Genomic DNA, 25,957 nt, shown 5'->3' on the forward strand with positions numbered 1-25,957 from the left:
TGGAAATATATACGAGCTATATTTAAATCTGAACCGATTTCAGTAAAACTTGGCACACGGTAGTCTATCCTAACTTCAGTACGTTGTGCAAAATTTTGTAAAACTTGGCCATAATTTGGAGCTTTGGTGCACCATTTACTGAAAATAGGACGAAACTATGTATGGGAGCTATATATAAATCTGAACCGATGTTTCCCAATTTCAATAGCGTTCGTCCTTGGACCAAATAAAGTAATTCTATGCATATTCTCAAAAGGAACCCTGTGTCTATCTCGTTTCCTTTTCCCTGTTACAAACACATGCACAACGACATAATACCCTGTACCACAGTGTGGTGAAGGATATAAATGAATATTGTTTAAGATATATATTGGATATGTTTAAGGTCCTATCATAACATGAGTTTTCTCCTGGGGGCCCCATTAATTTTAGATATTTAGATTGTCATCCTCATGGTGGAGGTAAAAAAGTTCGGCCGGGCTGAACTTAACATCTTTTTTTAACAACATATTTCGAAATCCAAAGAAAACTTCAGCTGTTTATATCTAATTAAATAAAAACAAGTAAAAACTTCGTTATATTCGAGACTTTTATATGGATACTACGCCATTAAAAATTGTCAGGTAGTACTTTGTTTTTACTCTGAAAACATTTAATACAGAAGTTACAGAGAGATTTGAAAACATGTCAACGGAATTTAACGTACCAACAATTTGGCGGGATGGAGGCTTCTAAAAAACAACAACTTCAAATGGAATGTGAAAACTGGAACAATAAAGAGAACCTTTTCTTCCAACATATATGACGGCCAACAAAAACCCAGAATGCCAAACTAACACTTTGGAGAGAAATGCTGATAAAACCTTTGGAATTCCGTTTTTGGCAATTATAGCGAAATGATATATCCCATAAGCAATACCATATTTTATTTGAAAAGACATATCATATGGTTTACGCCTAAATACCAGGGACCGAAAATAACAGTTATTTTTTAAAATGCGAACAAAAAAATGTTCATGTTAGAGATATGGGACACCAATAGTGTCGTATACCAATAGATTCGTATTGAGGAGCCCATTAAGGATATTGAGTGATCTTGAGAAAACACTCTCAGTTCCCATGTTAAGGATTATTTTTTAACGAAAAAAATAAACGTTGATTTTTAACTGTTAAGAATGATTTTTATTTTTTCCGTCAAAAATAAAAGTCTTTTTGGGATTTTTATTTTTTCCGTCAGGAAATGAAGCTCTTTTTATGTAAAGAAGTTTATACAACTTGTAATCAGTTATAAAATTACAATTTATAAAACTCTGTCCTTATTACAATAAGTGTACACATAAGTAATCAAGATCAAAGGTAAAAAATATTTGTTATAAATTTTTAAAAAATAGTCTAATGTACCAAATCATGAATATAAATTAAAGAATAATTCCCCTGACTATTAGGTCAAAGGTTATATAACTGGTACCAAACGCTATATGTTTATTTACGTAAAAAGACTTTTATTTTCTGACGGAAAAAATAAAAATCCCAAAAAGACTTTTATTTCCTGACGGAAAAAATAAAAATCCCAAAAAGACTGTTATTTTTGACGGAAAAAATAAAAGTCCCAAAAAGACTTATTTTTGACGGAAAAAATAAAAATCATTTCTAACAGTTAAAAATCAACGTTTATTTTTTCCGTTAAAAAATAAATAATTAAAGTGGAATTATTTTTATTTAGGTTACATAATAACAGTTATTTTTTACCTGATTTGATATAAGTTATAACCGTTACGGTCCCTGTTAAATACACAAATAAAAAACGCATTCAATTTTTTATATACATTGTTGTTCATATACTCTAATAATTATTACATATTTTATTTATTTTAAGTTCCATGATTAGCACTAATAATTAAAAAAAATAAAAATTATAAAAAAAAACGAAAAAAGAAATTCGCTGCGGACAGGATTCGAACCTGTGCGGGTAGAACCCAATGGATTTCAAGTCCATCTCCTTAACCACTCGGACACCGCAGCTGTTGACAACCGTATGGCTAAATAACAGTTTTCCCTTTATGCTTGTACCGTTAACAGTCGATTTACAGTTTTTCTTTCGCTTGGCAACAACAGAACTGTTGTACGCTGTATACCTACCCACCCCTTTAGTTTTCTTGAAATGAATAACGTGATCGTATTTTATACGAAAGTAATGCGTATGTGGGGGTAACAACAATAACGACAGCAGATATGACGTAATACGCACAAAAGTAATAATTGAGATATGTATGTAGGCATGTGTGTTTTAGCGATAGTGTAGAATCTAAAGAATAGATTCGTAAATGTTGGATGGTTTTATTTGATAATTTTAAGGTAGGTCATTGATCTTGAGTACATAGTAAGAGTAGTTCGATGCTAAAAAAAATAAAAACGTTGACCTACTTTTTGTTGTGGAATCCGTGGTAATCAGCAGAATGAACTTCGGAAATGTGTTATATTACGTAGAGTAGGTGGGACCTAAAAATGATGAAGAATTTAGTCTCATCACAAGTGTGGCAGAAAAAATAGGACAACAAATAAAAAATGCGTTAAGTTCGGCCGGACAGATGTTGTTATACAGTGGTGGCCACAGAATTAAAACATTTACTGTGGTAAACATTTTTTGGTCAGCCCTCGATTCGTTTGAAGTATTTTTGAAAATTTTTTAATTCAGAACACTTCGATATACTGCACTCAAGAGATTTAGTGTGAAAATGGAAAATTATTTCATGCAATTTTTCCATAAATAACGGTTTTTATGAAAATGCACCGACTTTGAAGTGGCCATATAATTAAAACATTGTGTGATTTTTTACTTGACTGCATTTTTTGAAAATATTTTTTTAAAAAAGCTCTATAATTTAGTTAAATTATGTAAACTAAGCACCGTTAAAATCATTTACTGATAAAATTTTTCGAAAAAATCTGTAAAATCTATCAAAAATGCCAAAAATGTGTTCAGTACACCTTACATTCAGAAAATAACCCTTATTATAGAAAATAAAGGTCCGAATGCACCAGAAATTGCTAGAATTAGTAGAAAACAATAAATAATTCTCAAAATAAATAAATATTTGAAATAATAACTCAAAAAAATGGGAATTAACTTAAAGGAACGATTCAACTTCGATAGCCTTTATTGAAGAAGGCCGGAATATTTTTGCAGTATGTGAGGAAATATCGATTGATATTGGCATTTATTATATCAAATCGGTTGTTCGAGTAGTACAGAATATATTTCATCAAAAAAATTATCAGTCACAACAGAACGAACAGAGATCAACACCTATGTTGACGAGAAAACGTTTCTGGTACACAGCATCATGTTTGATGGTTAACTCTTGACCCTTAAAATCTATTGAACATGACAATATTTTTCCAAAATAATATTTTTTGAATAGAATAATGCCCATTTAATCTATTTTAGCCTAAATGAAAGACAAATTTTACAATTTGACAAATATTTAAAGTCTTGAGTTGAGCATCAAAAATGCTGCTGTGTGGCAGAAACTTTTACTCGTCAACCTAGGTGTTGATCTCTGTTCTTTCTGTTGTGACTGGTATATTTTTTGATCAAATATATTGTGTACTACTCGAACAATCGATTTCATATAATAAATGCCAATATCAATCGATATTTCCTCACATACTGCAAAAATATTCCGGCCTTCTTCAATAAAGGCTATCGAAATTTAATCGTTCTTTTAGGTTAATTCCAATTTTTTGAGTTTTTATTTCAAATATTTATTTATTTTGAGAATTATTTATTGTTTTCTACTAATTCTATAAATTTCTGGTGCATTCGGACCTTTATTTTCTATAATAAGGGTTATTTTCTGAATGTAAGGTGTACTGAACACATTATTGGCATTTTTGATAGATTTTACAGATTTATTCAAAAATTTTTATCAGTAAATGATTTTATCGGTGCTTAGTTTACATAATTTAACTAAATTAAAGAGCTTTTTTAAAAAATATTTTCAAAAAATGCAGTCTAGTAAAAAATTACACAATGTTTTAATTATATGGCCACTTCAAAGTCGATGTATTTTCATAAAAACCGTTATTTATGGAAAAATTGCATGAAATAATTTTCCATTTTCACACTAAATCTCTTGAGTGCAGTATATCGAAGTGTTCTGAATTAAAAAAATTTCAAAAATACTTCAAACGAATCGAGGGCTGACCAAAAAATGTTTACCACAGTAAATGTTTTAATTCTGTGGCCACCACTGTATGTACCTATTTATATGGGGATATTGATATTCACTCCAATGATCTTTCAACCAAGTGGATAAAGCTCCCGATGTAAGAAAAAAAAATTAAATAAATAAAAATCTTCGTCCGGGCCCAATATTGATCATTTGTGGTAGAAAAAATAGCCACGCATATAAAAACATCCTATATAAAAAACCCCGGATAAAACATCTTTTACCCATATAATAAATGTGAAAGGTGGACCAATATTAAATATTTTTGGTATGAAGGCTTTGTACCCAATATCGAAATACCGAAATTATGGATAAAAATTATCAACAACTATATTGATAACACTGTGCAAGAAATTTAATTTTTTTGATAATTATCGGCAAATTCCAACATATTAGGAAAGCGAGGCAAAAACATAAGACACAGTTTTGAAAATTTGGACAGATTTATACAGATTTCTCTTGTTCAGTGACTTATGCAAAAATTCCGAAGACACTATATACAAAAAATGCAAGGATTTCAAGAAATCGTAATTAGAAAATGTTTCGAAAAGGGGGAATACTGACAAAATGTATCTCGACACAAAATCCAATACACGTTATTATAGGTTCCATTTGGCATGATGTGGACTAATTCGTCTTAATAGGACACACTTTAGTTATTTGGTACAACATTATGTGAAATCGGATGAAAATATATACAGGGTTGCCCATATTTGATGGATCCATGTTTTTTTTTAATCAAAGAAAAAAAATTTGGCGGTTGGCAATGTTAATCATTTAATTTGTTCCAAGTAGATTTGTTTACATCAATTCTTGAATACGATATCTCTCAAATGGCCGCCTCTGGCGTTGATGACGTATTGTGCCCTTTTTGCTGCATTTTCCATCGTTTTTGCCAACATTTCGGCCGGAATAGCGGCTATTTCTTCACGAATGTTGTCCTTGAATATCCCCACAAGAAGAAGTCAGGCGGCGTCAAATCGGGTGAACGCGGCGGCCAGTCCAAATCACCACTTTTCGTCATTGGTCATCATGTCGCGATAACGCTCCTGATTGATGGTAACAGCATGGCCATTTTCATTTTGGAAGAAAAACGGCCCAATTACCGTTTTCGCACTAACGCCGCACCAAACTGTGATTTTTTCGTCATGAAGAGGCACTTCTTGAATCTCCTGAGGATTTTCAGTGGCGTAAAAACGGCAATTTTGCTTATTTACGGTCCCATTCAATGTGAAATGGGCTTCATCGGACATGATAATTTTGTTCCAAAATTGCTCGTCATCTTCGGCCATTTCGATGACTCTTTGGGCCCATTCCAATCGACGAGGCTTGTCCGCAGGAAAAATTCTTTGCGTCAATTGAATTTTGTACGGGAACAAATGAAAATCAATGCGAATAATCCGTTGTAAAGTGGATCGAGCCATGCCCAACTGCTGAGAACCTCGTTTTTGCGATGTTCTTGGGGACCTCTCAATACTGGCTCGTACGGCAGCGATATTCTCGGCCGATCGCCTTGGTCGACTTTTATATGGCCTCTTCGGATTAGAAAGAGCCTTACCAGTCGAAATTTTTTCGTATAAACGCTTAATGGTGTTCTTAGAAGGCGCACTTCTCACATTTTTTAATGTTTTAAAAGCACGTTGAGTTTTCACAATTGACTTTTTCTGTTGAATGTAAATTTCAACTATTTCAGAGCGCTCGCGAGGCGTGTATTGGTTCATGGTAAAAATCTGCTTGGACTGACGCTTCAAATGCGGTATGTCATTAAGCTATGTGGCATCTCTGTCAAAAGTTATGGCGTTGCCAGATGGGTCCGTCGAATATGGGCAACCCTGTATGGCTATATCTAAACCTCAACCTATTCCCATAAAATTTCGCATACATCAATCTGGACCTAATTCAGTCCTCTGTGCAAAATTTTGGCAGTATGGTGCTCCATTTACATAAAATCGGACAAAACTATATATGGGAGATATATCTAAATCTGAACCGATTCCAACAAAAATTCGCATACATCAATCAGGATCCAATTCAGTACTCTGTACAAATTTTTGTTTCAATCAGACCAATATTGGGAGTTTGGTGCAGTATTTAGCTTAAATCAATCGAAACTATATATGGGAGCTATATTTAAATCTGAACCGATTTTCTCCAATTTCAAAAGGCTCGACCTTGGGTCAAATAAGTGACATGTGCCAAATTTCATCCAAATTGGATCATAAATGCGACCTGCATTTTATTAAAAAAATACATGAACGGACGGACATGCATAAATCGACTCAGAAAGTGATTCTATGCATATTCTCAAAAGGAACCATTGGCCTATCTCGATTCGTTTTGCCTGGTACAAACGTATGCGTACAAGACATAATACCCTATACTGTAGTGTGGTGAAGGGTAGACAAAAAGGATGTTAAACCCTTTCGAAAGTTCGAACATCGCAAATTTTTCCATGCGAGTAAAAATATTTTTATATTTAGAAAATTTAATAAAATATTTTGCCGACTAAAGTAGTTTTCGCAAAAAAAAATTACCGCTGCGGACAGGATTCGAACCTGTGCGGGTAGAACCCAATGGATTTCAAGTCCATCTCCTTAACCACTCGGACACCGCAGCTGCCACCCGATGCGTGGCAAATCTAAAACGCAGACTCTCTCGCAATGCAAAAAGAGAGGAAAAGTTTTTCAACCCTTAAACGCAGAGGTTCGTTAACAAAGCATATCCTTACAAAATTACAATGCCAAGATTTTTGATAGCTTGTGTGCAAAAAATGGAAAAAAAAATTGTTTAATCGTTATATTCATATAAAAAAGTGTGCGTCGGCCGGGAATCGAACCCGGATCAACTGCTTGGAAGGCAACTATGCTGACCATTACACCACCGACGCGCTTCGCAACGAGTAAATTTTATGCAAAGCAGGATTCGTGGCAGCATTTTTTTATTTTATTGGCGAAAAAAGTCCTTTTTATGAAATGATTGCCAAACGAAAAAAAAAATAAATAGAAATACAGCGAACTCTCGATACAGTGAACAAATTAATTTCGGTGTAGTTCATATTTTCGAATTTGTTCAGATTTTCGATTCGACCAGCTTATTTTTCTTTTTTTCAATACTTTAATGTCAGTTTGAGAGTTCACATTATCGGGAGTTGACTGTAGTTAATTTTCTTTATGTGAACACCAATAACCGATGGAAATTGCTTTAAAATCCAACATTAATGTTAAGGCAGAGAAATTTTGTCTGATACAAAAAATTAAAGTCAATCGCCTTTAATGTATCCCTACGCTCAATGAGAAAGTGGACCATAAACATAAAATAGACGAATATAGCAGAGACATAAAGAAACTGTAAAGACTCGACAAAATGCATTTCAGCAAACATATCTAGGGGGAATCAAGCATCAGCGAGGTATTTTAACAATAAACACGCCAATAAGCGAAAATGCGTGTATAAAATGTAAATAGAATCAGAGATCACCACACTGTGGTGCAGGGTATTATGTCTTTGTGCATATGTTTGAAACTGGCAAAAGGAATCGAGATAGACCCATGGTTCCTTTTTTTGAATAAGCATAGAATCACTTTTTGAGTCGATTTATGCATGTCCGTCCGTCCGTCTGTTGGTGTTAAATTGTAAACAATGTACAGGTCGCATTTATAGTCCGATTTAGATGAAATTTGGCACAGCTCACTTGTTTGGCCCAAGGACGAACCCCATTGAAATTGGATTTAGATATATATAGTTCAGATTTAGATATAATTCCGTATATATATTTTCGTCCGATTTAATGTAAATAATGTAACAAGTCTAGAATGTTGTGTGCTGAGTTTCGCGAAAATCGGTTTAGATTTAGATATATCTCCATTATATTTTCATCCGATTTTATGTAAATGGTGCACCATAGTCCCTATATATCTCTTGAATTGTGCGGACTTTGGCATAGCGTACCATATATATTTTTATACCCTACACAACTATGTTGTCAGGGTATTATAGCTTTGTGCAGCCCCAAATGTTTGTAACGCCGCGAAATATTGGTCCTAGACCCACCTTTAAGTATACCGATCGTCATATCTCGACTAGCTGAGTCGATCTAGACATGTGTGTCTGTCCGTCCGTCCGTCTGTCCATTATAATTTGTAAACACGATACAGGCCACAGTTATGGACCAATCTTCACGAAATTTTGCATGTAGGATGGGTTCTGGCCAATGAAGACCCCTATTGTTTTTGGAAAAGATCGGTTAATATTTAGGGGATGAAATGGACCAAATACTAAATTTTTGTCGGTTTTTCTGGTCGCTCCAGAGGCCGCAATTATGGCCCAAACACCGCGAATTTTTGCATGGAGAAGGGGATCGGGTCAGAGAATAAGCATGCATGTTTTTATAAAGATCGGTCAATATTTAGCGGGTCAAATGGACCCTGACTTTTGTGTGAAAAATGACAAAATTTGTATTCTATGGCATATATATTTACTCCTGGAGGATGTAGACCCCAGGAGTTGATAACATATCCAAGAGGAGTGGTTGACCTTTAAATTGATACCAAATATAGTGATGTATCTACTCAGATGTGGGAGTTACAGTCAAATATTTACATGTGCTTACGTATTCAGATATTATTTAGTAATCCATTACCACATGAAAGGGAGAAATATCGCGCTGATGGCTTTGAAATTTTTCATGAAGTTCCAGTTATGGTCAAGAACAACGCCTACAATTTTCGGTGATGATCAGATTAAAATTTTGGGATGAAATGGACCGAAAACATAATTTTTTGTGTGTTTTCGAGTAGAGTATATTCCGAAAATCACAACACACCCACCGTGAAGGTAATCTGGACAAGTAATTAGAAGGACTGTACAAGAGGGGGCTGTACAAGAGGGGGCAAATACCAGGAAATATTACTCAGACTCGGAATAAACATCTTCAGAAAGTTAGAGTTCGTGGTAGTTGTGTAGGGTATCGTATGGTCGGCCCCGTCCGACTATACTGCTCCGCTCACTGGTTTTACTTTACTTCATTTTTTTTGAAAAAATCACTTAAATTTAGGTAAGATATGCAAATTAAGCACCGATAAAATCATTTACAAAAAAATATTTGGAAAAAATCTGTAAAATCTATCAAAATTGCCAACAATTTGTACAGTACACCTAACATTCAGAAAATCGCCTTTATTATAGAAAATAAAGGTCCGAATGCACCAGAAATTGCTAGAATTAGTAGAAAACAATTAATAATTATCAAAATGAATACATATTTGAAAAATAACTCAAAAAATTGGCAATTAACTTAAAGGAACGATTCAACTTCGATAGCCTTTATTGAATAAGGCCGGAATATTTTTGCAGTATGTGAGAAAATATCGATTGGTATTGACATTTATTATATCAAATCGATTGTTCGAGTAATACAGAATATATATTTTAAAAAATATATATCAGTCATAACGAATCGAACAGAGATCAACGCCTATGTTGACTAGTAAATGTTTATGGCACACAGCAGCATATTTGATGGTCAACTCATGACCCTTAAAATCTATGGAAAATGACAATATTTTTCCAAAATAATATTTTTTGAATAGAATAACTTCCACTTAATCTATTTTAGCCTCAAAGAAAAAAATATTTTACAGTTTGACAAATATTTGAAGTTTTGTGTTGAGCTTCAAAAATGCTGCTTTGTGTCATAAACATTTACTAGTCAACATAGGCGTTGATCTCTGTTCGATTCGTTGTGACTGATATATTTTTTGATAAAATATGTTCTGTACTACTCGAACAATCGATTTGATATAATAAATGCCAATACCAATCGATATTTTCTCACATACTGCAAAAATATTCCGGCCTTATTCAATAAAGGCTATCGAAGTTGAATCGTTCCTTTAAGTTAATTTAAATTTTTTTGAGTTATTATTTCAAATATGTATTTATTTTGAGAATTATTTATTGTTTTCTACTAATTCTAGCAATTTCTGTGCATTCGGACCTTTATTTTCTATAATAAAGGCGATTTTCTGAATGTTAGGTGTACTGTACAAATTGTTGGCAATTTTGATAGATTTTACAGATTTTTTTCAGAAAAAAATTTTTGTAAATGATTTTATCGGTGCTTAATTTGCATAACTTACCTAAATTTAAGTTATTTTTTAAAAATATTTTCAAAAAAATGAAGTAAAGTAAAAAATCACACAATGTTTTAATTATGTGGCCACTTCAAAGTCCATGTATTTTCATAAAAACCGTTATTTATGGAAAAATTGCATGCAATAATTTTTTATTTTCGCACTAAATCTCTTATGTGCAGTATATCGAAGTGTTCTGAATTAAAAATTTTTCAAAAATACTTCAAACGAATCGAGGGCTGATCAAAACAGTTTACCACAATAAATGTTTTAATTGCGTGACCACCACTGTATATTTTCCTTCGATTTGATGTAAATTGATTGACACACTATTGTGTTCATTGGCAAAATTTAGCATCATAGAGGTATTCGAACAGATGGATCACTGATTACATTTCTTATTTCGGCAGCAGTAGCTTTGTAAAACATAAAAGGATCTGAATTATATTGAACGATTTTTGTTTTCGTCGTGGAATATTCGACAGTGTACTACTTGTAGTTCGGCTGTTATGTTACAAATCTACGTTTAGTGTGTGAAGTTAATATAAATTAATCTCTGGCAAGTTTAGTTGAATTTCAAAGGGGTGTCTAATTGAGATTAAATTTTGAAGAGTGCGTCCTATCGAATAGCGTCTATCAAGTTTGCTCTAAATCGATTTACATATATGTGTCCCATTGTACGCAAACGACTTTAAACTTTTCCGAATGACATGGAATTTTAACAAAGGTTCCAACAGTGGAATAGGTCTAGCAGTAAAGATATATCATATATTAATAAACACGACATGGAACCCTAGAATATAGTCAGAGGAAAGTATTTTTATATATGTATTTTAAATATATATGTACCATACATCGTCGTAATTGGTTTTCTCATTTTAGATAATATTTTCAAAGGACATAAAACTGTGCGTCGGCCGGGAATCGAACCCGGATCAACTGCTTGGAAGGCAACTATGCTGACCATTACACCACCGACGCCTCTGAAGGATGTATTTGGTCTACATGAATGTGGAGGATGCTGGAAAAAAGTCAACTATTTTTTGATGAACGGCATATACATTAGAACTTTTTACCGGGTTAACCTACTTTATGACGATTTATTTGGCATATATGCAAAGGAATTGACAATTGAAACCCACTGGGTTAACGAAATCTGGTTATATGTAAACGTACTATTAACTTTTATAATCAGAATTTTAAGGCTCTGCTGAACATAAAGGTATGGTCTTCAACAAGCTCATTAGAAAAATTAACAAACTCTAAACGTGGAATTTGTAACATAAGCCTACTCCGCTCAACTTACCCACCTGCTTGACTCGAAATCACTCCTTGTCCCGATAATAATATAGAAGCACAATGACAAAGAATTGCCCACTCCCTACAAACTGCAGCAAAAGCAACACTTGGGTAACAAAGACCACCATCAAGAAACCCGTGCTACGATCAGGAGTGTCGTAATGCTACTGATATGAAAAACGCAGCGTATAGGGCAAACTGCAGACAGTAGCAACACGTAATGCGTGGGAGAATTATCGGGAGATAATGAGATAGGAGAAACGTATTTTCAGAAAAAAGAAGAAGGGATAAGAAAACCGTAAGCGGGAGCAAATCGAGATGTACAGGTATCAGAATGAAGTCCGGAGATTTTACCAACGAGTAAAACACCGGCGTTGGCACTGGCACATCTTTTTGTAGAGATGAAGAAGGAATACTTGTGAGAGGGTGTTGAGGATCTGGTAGGAGTATTTTGCAAAGCTTCTGGTATCAAATTGTAGCGTTGAAGAAGATATCCCAGAAACAATAAGAGATGGCAGTATAGAATATATACCCCCTAGCCAAGATAAGGTCAGAATAGCAAGAAAAGAATACAGCGGCAGGTGCCAATGCATTACCAGCCGAACTATTCAAGACTGTTAGTACTATTTGGCTAGAGGAATACATGCCGAATGATTGGAACCTCAGCATCCTGTGTCCCGTGCACAAAAAATGAGAAAAGACGATATGTGCCAACTATAGAGAAATTAGTCTTCTTCCCATCGATTATGAAGTGCTATCTAGCGTGCTGTGTTAACGACTGAATCAAATGGACCATACCAATGCGGCTTCAGACCTGGCAAATTCCTGTAGATCATCGCTCTGTGCCAAATACTGGAAGAGATCCACCAAAAACACATCGACATATTCCACTTATTCGTCGACTATAAAGCCGCATTCGACAGCCCCTATTCTTTCAAAGATGCGTTCGACATTCCTGGCAAATTAATACGGTTATGCAGGATAACTTTAACTAGCACAATGTTAGCATTTAAAGTCGGGAAGGAACTATCAGAGCTCTTTGATACCGAACGAGAATTCAGACAAGTTGACAATTTGTCGTGTGATCCAGCTGGTAAAGGTCATACGAGAGGCAAAGGTGAACAGAAAAGGCACTCTGTACATGCATACATGTTACTCGCCTACGCCAATGACATCGACATAATGGGTCGAACATTGCTAGCGGTAACATCCATCTTTGAACTAATTGAGAAGGAGTCCGCAAAATTGGGTCTGGCAGAAAATGGCGAGAAGACCAAGCTGACGGTATCAATGCGCAAGACAGCCAGTAGACTCGGACCAACTTTAGAACTTGAGAACTAAAACTTCGAGGTAGTCAAAGATTTTATATACCTCGGTACCGCCATAAATATAACTAATGACATCAGTTTGAAAATTCGGAGAAGGATATTGTTGGCCAACAGATGCTACTATGGTCTAAGTAAGCAGTTTAGAAACGAGGCCACCTCCTGCCAGACCAAACTCACACTCTACACTGACACTACCCGTGCAATTATATGGATATGTAGCATGGGAACTGGCGCAGGCAGATGTGACAGCTCTTGGAGTGTTTGAGAGAAAAATTCTCTGAAAGATTTATGGACTGATATGCGTTGACGGTGAATATCGCCGTCCAATGAACCATGAGTTGTATCATCTATTGTCGGACATCGACATTGCCAAACGTATCTAGCTGCAGCGACTACGTTGGCTAGGTCTGGTTGTGAGAATGGATGAGAACGCCCCTACAAAAGAGGTATAAATGCGAGCCAGCTGATGGATCACGCAGAAGTAAAGGCCACGAATTAGACGGACAGATAAAGTGGAAGAGAACATTACGGAAGATGGTCTTTCAAATTGGAAGAGATACGCGCAAGATTGACGCGCCTTGAAATCTCTTGTATGCTAGGCTTATAGAGCAAATGTTCTGTCACAATCCAGCTAAGTAAGTAATATAATTTAGAGTAACAGCTGAAAAAATGTGTTGTACAGAATTGTTCTGCTGAATACGTATTTCACAACAGAAATACCTGTCTGAAATATTTTAATCGCAGAACATATGGAAATATGAAATAAATATTTTTTTATTCTATTAGTAAAACCCAACACCCTGTTACAATAACCTTCGCCTGAAAACTCGTTTCGATCTAAATTTCAGATTGTAGAACAACGACAACAAGAAAAAATAACTCTTTTTACAACTCGTGCTGTTAATGACGTTACCGTTGATGCCACTTGGTGCCACCGGCTTCTGTTCTGCAGCAGGTTTCTTAAGAAATCACAAATCAAAGACTATTCGCACAATTTTTTCGTGTTTTTGTAGCAACAACAAAAATAACAACTGCAGCAATGAATTCAAATTGGTATCGGCAATGCTGTCAATTGGGATGAGCGTTTGTTTGGTAAGAGAGAAAGAAAAGCTATGTTAAATTTTGAAGCTTCAGAAAAACATGCGGCAACAAAACTATAATAAAATGCTTGAAAACTTTTAATATAATCATGGACCTAGTTCTATATAATATACTGGTATATAAAAAGATTTTCTGTATATTTTTTCTGACATTTCCAACGTGTGGTTGGAGGGTTTACAAATGTAGGTCCATCCGAACGCAAGATTTTATTCCTGCTTAATTTTTTTTTTAAATTCATTCCAAGTTTGTTTTCTGCTTTAAGATCCAGCTGTAAAGGAAGGTAGGGTATCCGAATACTAACACATCCTCCCCTTGTAATATTTTTTGCATATGCCTTCAGAGCAACTAACTGCGCATGCTTATGCTGTTCATCATCATCTTATGATCTTTGCGTTTTTTTTCTCCTCGTCTTGTTGGAATCGTTTAAAAAGAGTAGTAACAGGTATCCATGACTGTTTTGAATGCGTTTCTGGGCATATGGTTCAGCTTATGCCATTTCTTCCCCAAGTCAAGACATTTCAACGTCATATCTTGAATACCACGTGAGTCCTTTATTGTAGCTTTAATGCTACTGTCCGGTTCTCAATTGCTTGGCAACGGGGTTTAGATATCAAAGTCATGCTGGATCACCTGTGACCACCAAGTTCCTTAACTACCTTGAATGTATGTTTGCCTGTCTGCCTGTCTGTCGTTCTGATGATCGAATGTGCATCCATCCACATTGAACCATGCGTCTGCCGTTTTCGTTGGCCCTTTTTTGCATTTCTCTTCGTTTTTTGTTTTTGGTGTGTGTCGTGCCGTTCATTAACGCTTCTTCATATTCTTGAACGCGTGTTTTGTACTCTCTGTTTGTTGTTGTTATTGTTTTCGTCGATAACGTCTTAGTGTATATTTTTGGTGTATCCTTTTGGCCAAACTTCTGGTGGCTACCTCAGTTGTCTGTCACCTTGTGTGCAACATTCAGTTGCGTTAACTTGTGAATTCATTTAACGATTAATCGTTAAATGAAAAAAACTTTAGATTACGCAGAATTTTGAACGTGTAAAATAATGTCACACACAAGGCAATTAATGTCGCGATGAACACGACACTTGTCAGTTAATATTCGTGACGATCAAGTTGTCGCCGATGTTTGACGTTGTGTGTAAATCATTTAGTGAGGGGATTGCATTTAAACTATATTTTTTTTTAATAACTTATTCCAACCGATATGTGAATTATTATTTTTATGGATAATTTAGTCTTCCATAACAAAACATAAGTGTGTAATGAAAAAACTGTACGTGTATAACTAAATTTTGGGGTTATTTGAGAAAACCTTCAGGAATTTTGGTTCCCTGCAATATATTCTGCCCTTCGGTGAGAAGAGTATAGATTGTACTCTTCCATAAGGGAACCTTATCGCATTCTTTGAGAAGACAAAATTTTTGTCTTCTGATCCTCTTCTATCAAATGTACTTCTATGAGCAAGCATATTGCTTTTATCTATATAAACATTTTACTATTTATACCCTACACAACTATGTTGTCAGTGTATTATAGCTTTGTAAGTTTGTAACGCCGCGAAATATTGGTCCTAGACCCACCTTTAGGTATACCGATCGTCATATCTCGACTAGCTGAGTCGATCTAGAATGTGTATCCGGCCGTCCGTCCGTCTGTCGATTATAATTTGTAAACACGATACAGGCCACAGTTATGGACCAATCTTCACGAAATTTTGCATGTAGGATGGGTTCTGGCCAATGAAGACCCCTATTGTTTTTGGGAAAGATCGGTTAATATTTAGGGGATGAAATGGACCAAATACTAAATTTTTGTCGGTTTTTCTGGTCGCTCCAGAGGCCGCAATAATGGCCCGAACATCGTGCAATTTTGCATGGAGAAGGGGATCGGGTCAAAGAATAAGCATGCCTGTCTTGATAAAGATCGGTCAATATTTAGCGGGTCAAATGGACCCTGACTTTTGTGTGAAAAATGACAAAATGTGTATACTATAGCGTATATATTCACCCCTGAAGGACATAGACCCGAGAAGTTTATATTATATCCAAGAGGAGTGGTTGGTATTCGTATATTATTTAATAACCCATTATCACTCTAGAGAGCGGAACTATAGCACTGATCGCTTTGAAATATTCCATGAGGTTCCAGTTATGGTCAAGGACAACGCCTATAATTTTCGGTGATGATCAGATAATAATTTTGGAATGAAGTGGACCGAAAACTTAATTTTGGACAATAGCTGTACTGAATACTCGTAATATTCGGAAAATATGTCAGTGTGAGGAAGAGTTGCTGTTTATCTTTATCGGACAAGAGGGTGCAAATATCACGAAATATTGCCCAGGCGCGGAATAAAACTCCGCAGAAAATTTGAGTTCCTGGTAGTTGTGTAAGGTATCGTATGGTCGGCCCTGTCCGACTATACTGCTCCGCTCACTGGTCTATGAGACTATATATGGGAGCATCAGGATTTTAATGAGGCAAATTTTGGAGGAGATCTGCTGCTCTGGCATAAAGAAACCTAGTGGACAACAACTTCTATGATGAATTCTCAGGTATTCCATGACAAGACCTCTGGTCTTCTATGTAAAAATCTTTATCTTAAACTTTCAGGTTTTTAATAAAAAATATTTTCGGATCTTCAACAAGATGGTAGGGATCTTTAGGAGGGTTTGTATATAGGGTCATGTATGAGGGAGTGAATGAGAAAACTTCTAGTTTTATATGCGAGGATCTGATGTATGATGCCAACCCCTTCCTTATGCCGAGATGTGCTAGCGTGACCATATGACCACTCATAATACGATCAATAAATCATCTAAAAAACCTGTACCCGAACAGAGCTGAAAAATTGATCCCGTCAATTATCCTGAAAAGAAAAAAGGATACAAATAAAATTTTTGGATTCAGTGATCCACAATCTGGAGAGCTGAAAGTTTCGTCCCAAAATTCTGAATGGTATTCACATTCAGAACTTCAATGCAGACATCTTCAGATCTTTAATAACCAGACCTTCATCAGATATACAATGCAAACACACTATGAACTTTAAGAGATCTATTGTATGAAGAAGCGACGACATTCTGATTTTATAAGACAAATCCTGGATCTTCTAGGCTTTGTATGAGAAAAGAGTAAGTATGGCCTTCAAGAGAAAAATTGTGATCTTCTCAGATAATAATTTTTAATCTTTTTACAGAACTGTCACATATTTTATGAAAAGACCCTTTAGTCTTTCAAGAGATGTCCTTCTCTGGAGGACATAAAAAACTCGCAACTGGAAAATATGTGTAAAGCGGATGGCAGGATTACATTGTGTATATTCGAAAAACGAGGACAGGTATATGCCCACGTTTCTCTCGAAACCCCTATATATACATAAACAAAAACCGTATCCAGGCCCCACCGAATTTTTATACCCTCCACCATACCTCAACAATCGGCATTTTGGGGATTTGGTCAAGTTTTTCAACAGAATTATCCGTAATTTGATATTTTGGGTTCTCATGGTATAGCACATAACCGTACAAACAATTACTAATATTGACCCAAGTTTCAGTGGTATCGACCACTATTTGGTATTTTGGGGATCATAAATACGTTTTTTTACCGAATTGGCTGTAATTTGGTATTTGGTGTTCTCATAGCACATATCCTGACCTAATATCCACGATTGCCCCCATATAACGATACCCCTCAATATTTTGGACTTTGAACGCAAATTGGCTGTAATTTGGGTTCTCATAAAGGCACCGCCACATCTCCGCACTAAAAATTATTGACTCAAGTCGGTATTTTGAAAAATTTTGATACGTCTTTCAACCGAATTGGCTGTAATTTGGCATTTTATATTCTCATTGACTGTCAAATATCTCTACCAAAAATATCGATATGATCACCGTTTAATTAAAGCTCCATACAACGGAAGCCCCTCTCCATATTAGATATTAAGAGAATTTCAATCATTTTTTCTCACGTATTTTTTCGATATGTTCAAGGTCCTCTAAAAGCATATGTAGAAGCCCCCGTATAAAAAGTTAGGCCGGGACGATCTCAACATGGTTTTTACTTGTTTACACTCTAAGTGCCAAACTACTGCCTTTTCGTTATTACCTTCAAAATATCAAGGCTGTCCCAAAAATGGAGCGATTTACCCATTTGAATACCAAACATCCGAACACGGCTAAATCAACAATGAGTTTTATGCTAATCAATAATGATTTTTACTTTATAGGGTCTCCGCAGATTATTTATATGTGATGACATCGACGTTACGTTCACTGCGAAGATAATAACTTATCTTGTCCTAACGGGAGCTATTATTATTACGATTGAAAAAAATATATTGAAACCTCATGGAAAATATTCTCTGCTTTCTACATTTTGATATTTCAATTTAACATAGCTTACCTCAATTGCTCACCCCATCTCTACAATAATTTCAACTTAAATTGATGGTTGTTTAATTTTGGGGGGCAACACCTTCTCAATTTGTTGCACTTAAAAATCCATTATGAGTGAACCTCCTAGAATTGAAGAAAAAAAACCAAACCAACAACAACCGCAGCTGAATATTATCATTCATGGGGATAATTAAAAGAAACTATACTTGTAAATTCATTGTTGCATAAGTGAGTTGTGGTTGCAATTCGCCAAACCTCTGGCAATACAAGTAGGCCGTCCACACTACTCCGTCAGTCAGCGGTCAAATAAATAATTGAATGCAGCAACAAAAAAATATTTGCTGTCTCAAACGAAAGACTCCGGCTCACCTGAGCTAACAATGCGAGGAGAATACTAGAATCATAATTGTTATGTTCCTTAGAAATTGCATAATGAAAACAGTCGTGCTACAGAAAGAAAGTTTTAACAATGCCCTCAAAATTAAATCATAATCACGCATTCTCAAAATGCTTACACGCAATGCAATGCAAAGCGTAGAAAGAAATCAAAAGGCGTATTCACCATTTCTAACATGTCTACAATGCAGAGTGATGGTAATGTTTGTGCGGAATCTATTCAAAGTGTAGTATTATTCAGGCGTCGATTCCCAGTAAACAAATTAAGATGTGGGACCAAATCTCGCATTACGAAACCAAAATACCGTATAATGGGGGATACCGGATCTAACACAAAAAGTGGACCACTATTGATAATTTTTGGTAGGAGAATATGCTACCCTGTGAAAATCAATATTACCAAATTACAGCCAATTCGGTGGGAAAAGGTACTCATACTCCCCCCAAATATCGAAATTTTGGATGTATCGTCCGTATCCTAAAAAGTGGACCAGTCTTGATAACTTTAGGTAAGAAGACGTGTAACTCAATGGAAATTCAAAATACTAAATTATAGCTAAATTGGTTGAAAAAAGTGCAAACATTTCTAAAATACCGAATGATAGGTGGTTCCGTTATATAGAGGCTATCGTAAGAAGTCGATCAATATTGACCATATTTGGTAGGGAGATTTGCTAGCCAATGGGGCTCAATGTACAAAAAAATCCCAAAAAGCACCCATATCGATCAATTTTTGGTAGGGAGATTTACTATTCAATGGAAGCTTCCTTACTTAGCTGGATTGTGACAGAACATTTGTTCCATAAGTCTAGCTTAAAAAACTTTCCAGGCGCGTTGGTTTTGGGCGTAGCTCTTGCAATTTGAAATGTTCTCTTTCACTTGATCATTCCATCGAATTCGTGGCTTTTCCCATCTGAGTGAGTAATCAGTAGGCTCGTTTTATATGCCTTTTGTTCTGGGGCATCCTCATCCATTCGAACAACATGACCTAGCCAACGTAGTCGCTCGATACGTCTGACAATGCCGATTTCCGAGAATAGATGGTGTAGCTCGATGACTATATTCACCGTCAACGCAGATCGGCCGATACACTTCAAAGGCTGCCTCATTTGCTTGCGCAACTTTATTCTTCTCCGAATTTCAAAACTGATGCCATTAGTTTTATTTATGGCGGTACCGAGGTATATAAAATCTTTGACTACCTCGAAGCTGTAGTTCTTAAGATTCACAATTGGTCCGAGTCTATTGGACGCCTTGCGCGTTGAAACCGTCATCTTAATCTTCTCGCCATTCACTGTCATACCCACTTTGGCAGACTCCTTCTCAATTTGTTCAAAGGTGGCTGTTACCGTTCGCAATGTTCGAACCATTATGTCGATGTCATCGGCGTAGTCGAATAACATCGACTGTTTGGTGTACAGAGTGTCATATCTGACCTTTTACAGCAGGTTGTTAAATGATCACAAGACGAACTGTCACCTTGTCTGAATCCTCGTTCTCTGTCCGACTTTAACTGCTGACATTGTACCAATTAAAATTATCCTGCATAACCGTATTAATTTTGCAGAAATTCCAAACCCAGATATGGCCTTAAATACATCTCTAATAGATAGGGGTGTCGAATGCGGCTTTATAGTCGACAAATATGTGGAATATATCTATGTGCTTTCCAGGATTTGGCGGAAAGTGAAAATCTGGTCAAATGTGGATTTGCCAGGTCTGAAGCCGCATTGCTATGGTCCAATAATGTAATTGACCATTGGCTTCAGTCGTTCACACAGCACGCTGGATAGAACTTTATATGCGATGGGAAGGAGACTTCTTTCTCTATAGTAGGCGCATATCGTCGTGTCTCCTTTTTTGCGCACGGACACAGGATACTGTGGTTCCAATCATTGGACATGCATTTCTCTAGCCAAATTGTACAAACCAGCTGGTACATGATCTACCAATCTTGGTAACCCATCGGCACCTGCTTCTTTATTATTCTTCAGCCGATTGTTTGCTATTCTGACCTCATATTGGCTAGATGGTATACACTCTACATCGTCATCTCTTATTTGTTCTGGGGTATCGTCTTCACCGCCACTATTTGATTCAGAAGCTTTTCAAAATACTCCTTCCAGATCTTCAACACGCTGTCTGTATCTATCACCAGGTTTCCTTCTTAATCTCTACAGGAGGATTTACCTGCTGTTGTATCTTTCTTTTTTCTCTCTCCTTTTCCTCCGATAATTCTCCCTAGCATTACGGGTTTCTACTGTCCTCAGGATGGTCCTATTCGCTTCGTTTTTCATATCAGTATCATTACGACACTCCTGATCGTACCACGGGTTTCTTGATGATGGCCTTTGGTACCCGAGTGTTGCACTGATTGCATTGTGCTTCTATATTATTATCGGGACAAGGAGTGCTTCGTGAAGCAGATGGTGGTGCTACCTTTTGCGAAGTTTTAATGCATCCGTCATACAGCCCGGACTTGGCACCAACCGATTATTATATTTTGCTATCATTGCAAAAATTCTTTAATGATAAAAAATTGGTATCTAGGGAGGATTGTGAAAATCGACTACTAGAGTTGTTTTGCAAGTAGAGAGCAAGGCTCCTACGAGAGAGGCATTATGAAGTTACCGTTAAAATGGAAAAAATTATGCAACAAAACTGTGCATATTTGGCTCAAATCGGACATTCCGAATCATGTTTTTCAGGTTAAATATCAATTTAAAATTAGCCAGTCCTCTTGGACAACACTATAAAAAATCACGTTCCTTCCTGATTTCACAAATGTAATAGTTCACTGGGTAACCAAATCAATCTGCGATTCTTTTTTCATAATTTAACAAATAATATAAAAAGCGAAAGAGAAAAAATATTAATAATTAGTCTTTAGCTTTGAAATGCTTGGACAGCAACAATTTTTCCACATATCATCATTAAATTGCAATTTTTCACAATTCTCAAATAGTTTAAATAACAAGCAGTCATGTTTCTGTTGTATCCCTTAGCTCTTCCCCACAAAAGCAGTAGCAGTAACAGATCCGATCTTCTCATCACTCCGTTTTTAATACAAATGGTAAATGACTGCAGCTTAGAAATAGAGTTTAAAAGTAATTTTTTGTTGAATTTATTCAAGATCATCATGATGGCGGCTTCTGGTTATGTTTAAATTTTGAATATGATGGACGAGTGTGCCGACTAAACAGTCCGTCAGACGAAAAATTTAATAACACCAAAAGAAGAAAAAAAAAACGTAACTAGGAAGTTTAATGTTCTTCTTTTTCTTCTCACTACAATCGAGGCAGCAACGCCAGACAGACAGGCAGGCAATTTGAAAACCAAAGAAATGAATGGAGGAACCAGAATACCGTCGTAACCTGTCTAAAAGTGTAAATATTATGTATGAATGTAATAAATGTTATGAACGAAAGAAAAAAACAAGAAACAGGAGAGCTCTTCTTACGACTGACCGATCTTATACCTCATTTGTCCTCGTTGCATTCGCATTGAATTAGAATCAAAACGTGCGCAAACATGCGCAACTTTTTTTTCTTTTCGTTACCCGAGCTAGGCATTTCCCAGTCATGTGTAAAATATAAATATGCAGTGTTAGCAAAACTATTCGCATTGCCAACAAAACTGACAGCCAACAGGGGTCCATCAGATTCTTAGGTAACCACAAGTTCACCTGTGCCTTTGTGCATTTCTCTAATAGATTTTATGTTAGTAGCCTAGACTATGGCAAAAAGACGTTGTAGTACGTTTTGCTCACACATAATCTAGAATAATTAATAACTCAATCTAAGTGGAAATGAAGAAGAAGAAGGGACGCAATGAGCACTCTTCAACTCGACAGTTTAACTACTGGCTGCTACTTTTTCCACTTGTTATGATTTCGTCCGGCACAAGTGTTTATGGAAAGGGTGTTCCCAATACAGTTTCAGTTTTTTAGAAATATATGTGATAAGCAGAATCAGGGCTATGCAAACTGACAATTTCAGAGTACTGTACTGCTGGATAAATATATATTTTATATCCGAATGGTCCAATATTGATAACTTCTGGTAAGAATATTTCATAATTAATAAGAACATACATACTAAAGATGTCCTTAGGTTCGGCCGGGTCAAACTTTTTATTGTTATATGGGGACTATGTAATTGTATTATGTGATAGTAGGTCGTTCATGCTCTGAAAAACTAGCGCTTCAGATTAGAAAATGGGATTGAAACTTCAACATAGGAAAAATAAAACGGGGCATTTGTATTGGGCCATTTTTTAACCTTTATTGAATAATTTTGGGATAGATGTCACTATAATAAGAAAATATGGCTAAAACATTTAAAGTACTAATAGCCCCCATGCTTTGAGGGCTAGCCAAAACATAGACTTATATTGATAATTTTCTTGATATATGTATGCCAGCACCCTATTAAGTAAATTACAGGCAAATGGAGGGGAATATGCGACTAAAGCATTATAAATACCGAAAAAATACTACTGCATATAGTGTATACCCAGCAAATATGACCTCAAAATAAATATCAATCGACTAAAGCATTATAAAGCATCAGGTGTCGATGGGTTACCAGCCGAACAATTCAAGACTGTTGGTCAGATAATGGTCAGAAGTATGCATAGGCCGATTAGTACAATTTAGTTAGAGGAATGTATGCCCAATGATTGGAACATCAGCATTCTGTGACCCGTTCAAAAAACGCGATATATACAGGAATATCCTTCCCATTGTATATAAAGTGTTATCCAGCGCACTGTGTGAACGACTGAAGCCAATGACATTTTTGGGCCATACCAAAGCGGCTTCAGGCCTGGCAAATCCAGCATTGGCCAGATTTCGACTGTGTGCCTTACGTACTTAGCTGGCTTGTGACAGAACTTTCTTTTCATAGGCCGAGCTTAAAACAGAATTCCAGACGCATCGACCTTTTACGCAGTTTTTCCCGACTGTGTGCCAAATCCTGAAAAAGACCTAGGAAAAAACACATCGACTCATTCCACCTATTCGTCGACTATAAAACCGCATTCGATTGCCCTATTCGTTCTTGGGTGTTTAAAGCCAAGTCTGGGTTCGGCATTCCTGCAATGAAGAATGTTTGTACCCATATTCTCGGACATCGACATAGAATAGCGTATCGAGCTGCAGCGACTACGTTGGCCAGGTCATGTTGTGAGAATGGATGAGGATGCTCCAAACCAAAAGGCATATAAAAGCGAGTCAACTGATGGTTCACGTAGAAGCGGAAGGCCATGAATTCAATGGAAAGAGCGACGGAAGAACTGTGCACAAGACCGACGCGCCTAGAAATCTTATTTAAGCTCAGTTAATGTATTACAACCCAGCTATGTAAGTAAGTAATCGGATATTGATACTGTTTGTTAGGAAGATTTCACATCCCAGGAAAACCTGAAATTCAAATTAGAGTCAATTATGTTGAAGGACTTGTCAAAAAACCCAAAAAAAGTACTGAATAATAGGTTGTACCATTATAGAGGGATTTCCCGGAATCTTGAGCCAATGTTGATAATTATACCCTTCACCACACTGTGGTACAGGGTATTATGTCTTTGTGCATATGTTTGTAACAGACAAAAGGAATCGATATATACCTATGGTTCCTTTTGAGAATATGCATAGAATCACTTTCTTAGTCGATTCACGCATGTCCGTCCGTCCATGTATTTTTGTTAACAAAGTACAGGTCGCATTTATGATCCGATTTGGATGAAATTTGACACAGTTCACTTATTTGCCCTAAGGACGAACCATATTGAAATTGGAGAAAATCGGTTCAGATTTAGATATATCTTCCATATATAGTTTCGGCCTATTTGTATTATGTAAATGATGCACTAAACTCCCAATATGTGTCCCAATGAGACAAAATTTTGCACAGCGCACTGAATCAGGTCCATGCTTATGTGTGTGGAGTTTTATTGGAATCGGTTCAGATGTACCAAACTCCAAATATTTGACCGATTGGCGCAAAATTTTGCACAGCGTACTGAATTAAGTCCAGACTGATGTCTTCGAAGTATTGTTAAAATCGGTTCAGATTTAGATATATCTCCCATATATAGTTTCGTCCCATTTTTTGGTGAATGATATACCAAACTCCCAATATTTGTCGGATTGGCACAACATTTTGCACAGAGAACTGAATTAGGTCCAGACTAATGTATGCGAAGTTTTGTTGAAATCGGTTCAGATTTATATATAGCTCCCATATATAGTTTCGCCGGATTTTTTGTGAATGATACACCAAACTCCCAATATTTGTCTGATTGATAAAATTTTGCATAGCGAATGCTATTGAGAAAAAATTGATGCGTGATAAGGTTTGTTGAAATCGGTTCAGATTTTGATATAGGTCTTATATATATTTTCGTTGGATTTTATGTAAATGGTGGTTACACGAAATTTGGCAGAGGGTATTAAATTGAATATAGTGATTACAAAAACAAATGGTGTGTGCAACGGTTACTCAATTAGGTCCATGTGTTTATATATAGCTCCCATACATAATTTGACTCGATTTCATACCAAAGAATCCAAGACTGTCCGTTTGACATGCAATTATTCATTGATTTCAGAATGGTATGTGTATGGAGTTTTTTTTTAATTGGTTCAAATATTTATCTAGATAGCACATTTAATTTCGCCCGATTCCATCCCAATGGTCCTCCAAAGATTCTATGACCGTTCTATCCACAGGATATTGTAGATATGAACATGTTTTGCATGTACCCAAAGTGGTGAAGGGTATCATATAGTCGGCCCCGTCCGACTTTTGAGCATTCCTTACTGGTTTTTGTTAGGGAGATTGTATACTCAATGAGATTCCAAAATATAGGACCACATCCAATTGGGATGAAACACGTCTCCAAAATACCGAAATTTGTGGTCTTACCCAATGAACGAACCGATTTTTAACATTTCTGCCATAACTAAAGAAAACAAAAATCCAAATTGTTCTCAGCCGATTTGACTAAAAACATGCCAACATTCCCAAAATATCGAATATTGGGGATACTGTTGTATAGGG

At 36.1% G+C, this 25,957-nt stretch overlaps 4 non-coding genes across 4 annotated transcripts; all 4 read right to left on the reverse strand.

The window, feature by feature from the left end:
- Positions 1-1,940: 1,940 nt before the first annotated feature.
- On the reverse strand, positions 1,941-2,022 carry Trnas-uga (transfer RNA serine (anticodon UGA)). The gene has a single exon. It is a non-coding gene; the product is annotated as a tRNA-Ser (tRNA).
- Positions 2,023-6,766: 4,744 nt separating this feature from the next.
- Trnas-uga (transfer RNA serine (anticodon UGA)) lies at positions 6,767-6,848 on the reverse strand. Its single transcript has one exon. It is a non-coding gene; the product is annotated as a tRNA-Ser (tRNA).
- Positions 6,849-7,047: 199 nt separating this feature from the next.
- Positions 7,048-7,119, reverse strand: Trnag-ucc (transfer RNA glycine (anticodon UCC)). The gene has a single exon. It is a non-coding gene; the product is annotated as a tRNA-Gly (tRNA).
- A 4,153-nt stretch (positions 7,120-11,272) lies between these two features.
- Trnag-ucc (transfer RNA glycine (anticodon UCC)) lies at positions 11,273-11,344 on the reverse strand. Its single transcript has one exon. It is a non-coding gene; the product is annotated as a tRNA-Gly (tRNA).
- Between the last annotated feature and the right edge of the window lie 14,613 nt (positions 11,345-25,957).

This window comes from Musca vetustissima, unplaced genomic scaffold, assembly GCF_032173495.1.
Source record: "Musca vetustissima isolate MV318-11 ecotype Yass unplaced genomic scaffold, APGP_CSIRO_Mvet_v1 utg101902, whole genome shotgun sequence".
Lineage (NCBI taxonomy): Eukaryota > Metazoa > Arthropoda > Insecta > Diptera > Muscidae > Musca > Musca vetustissima.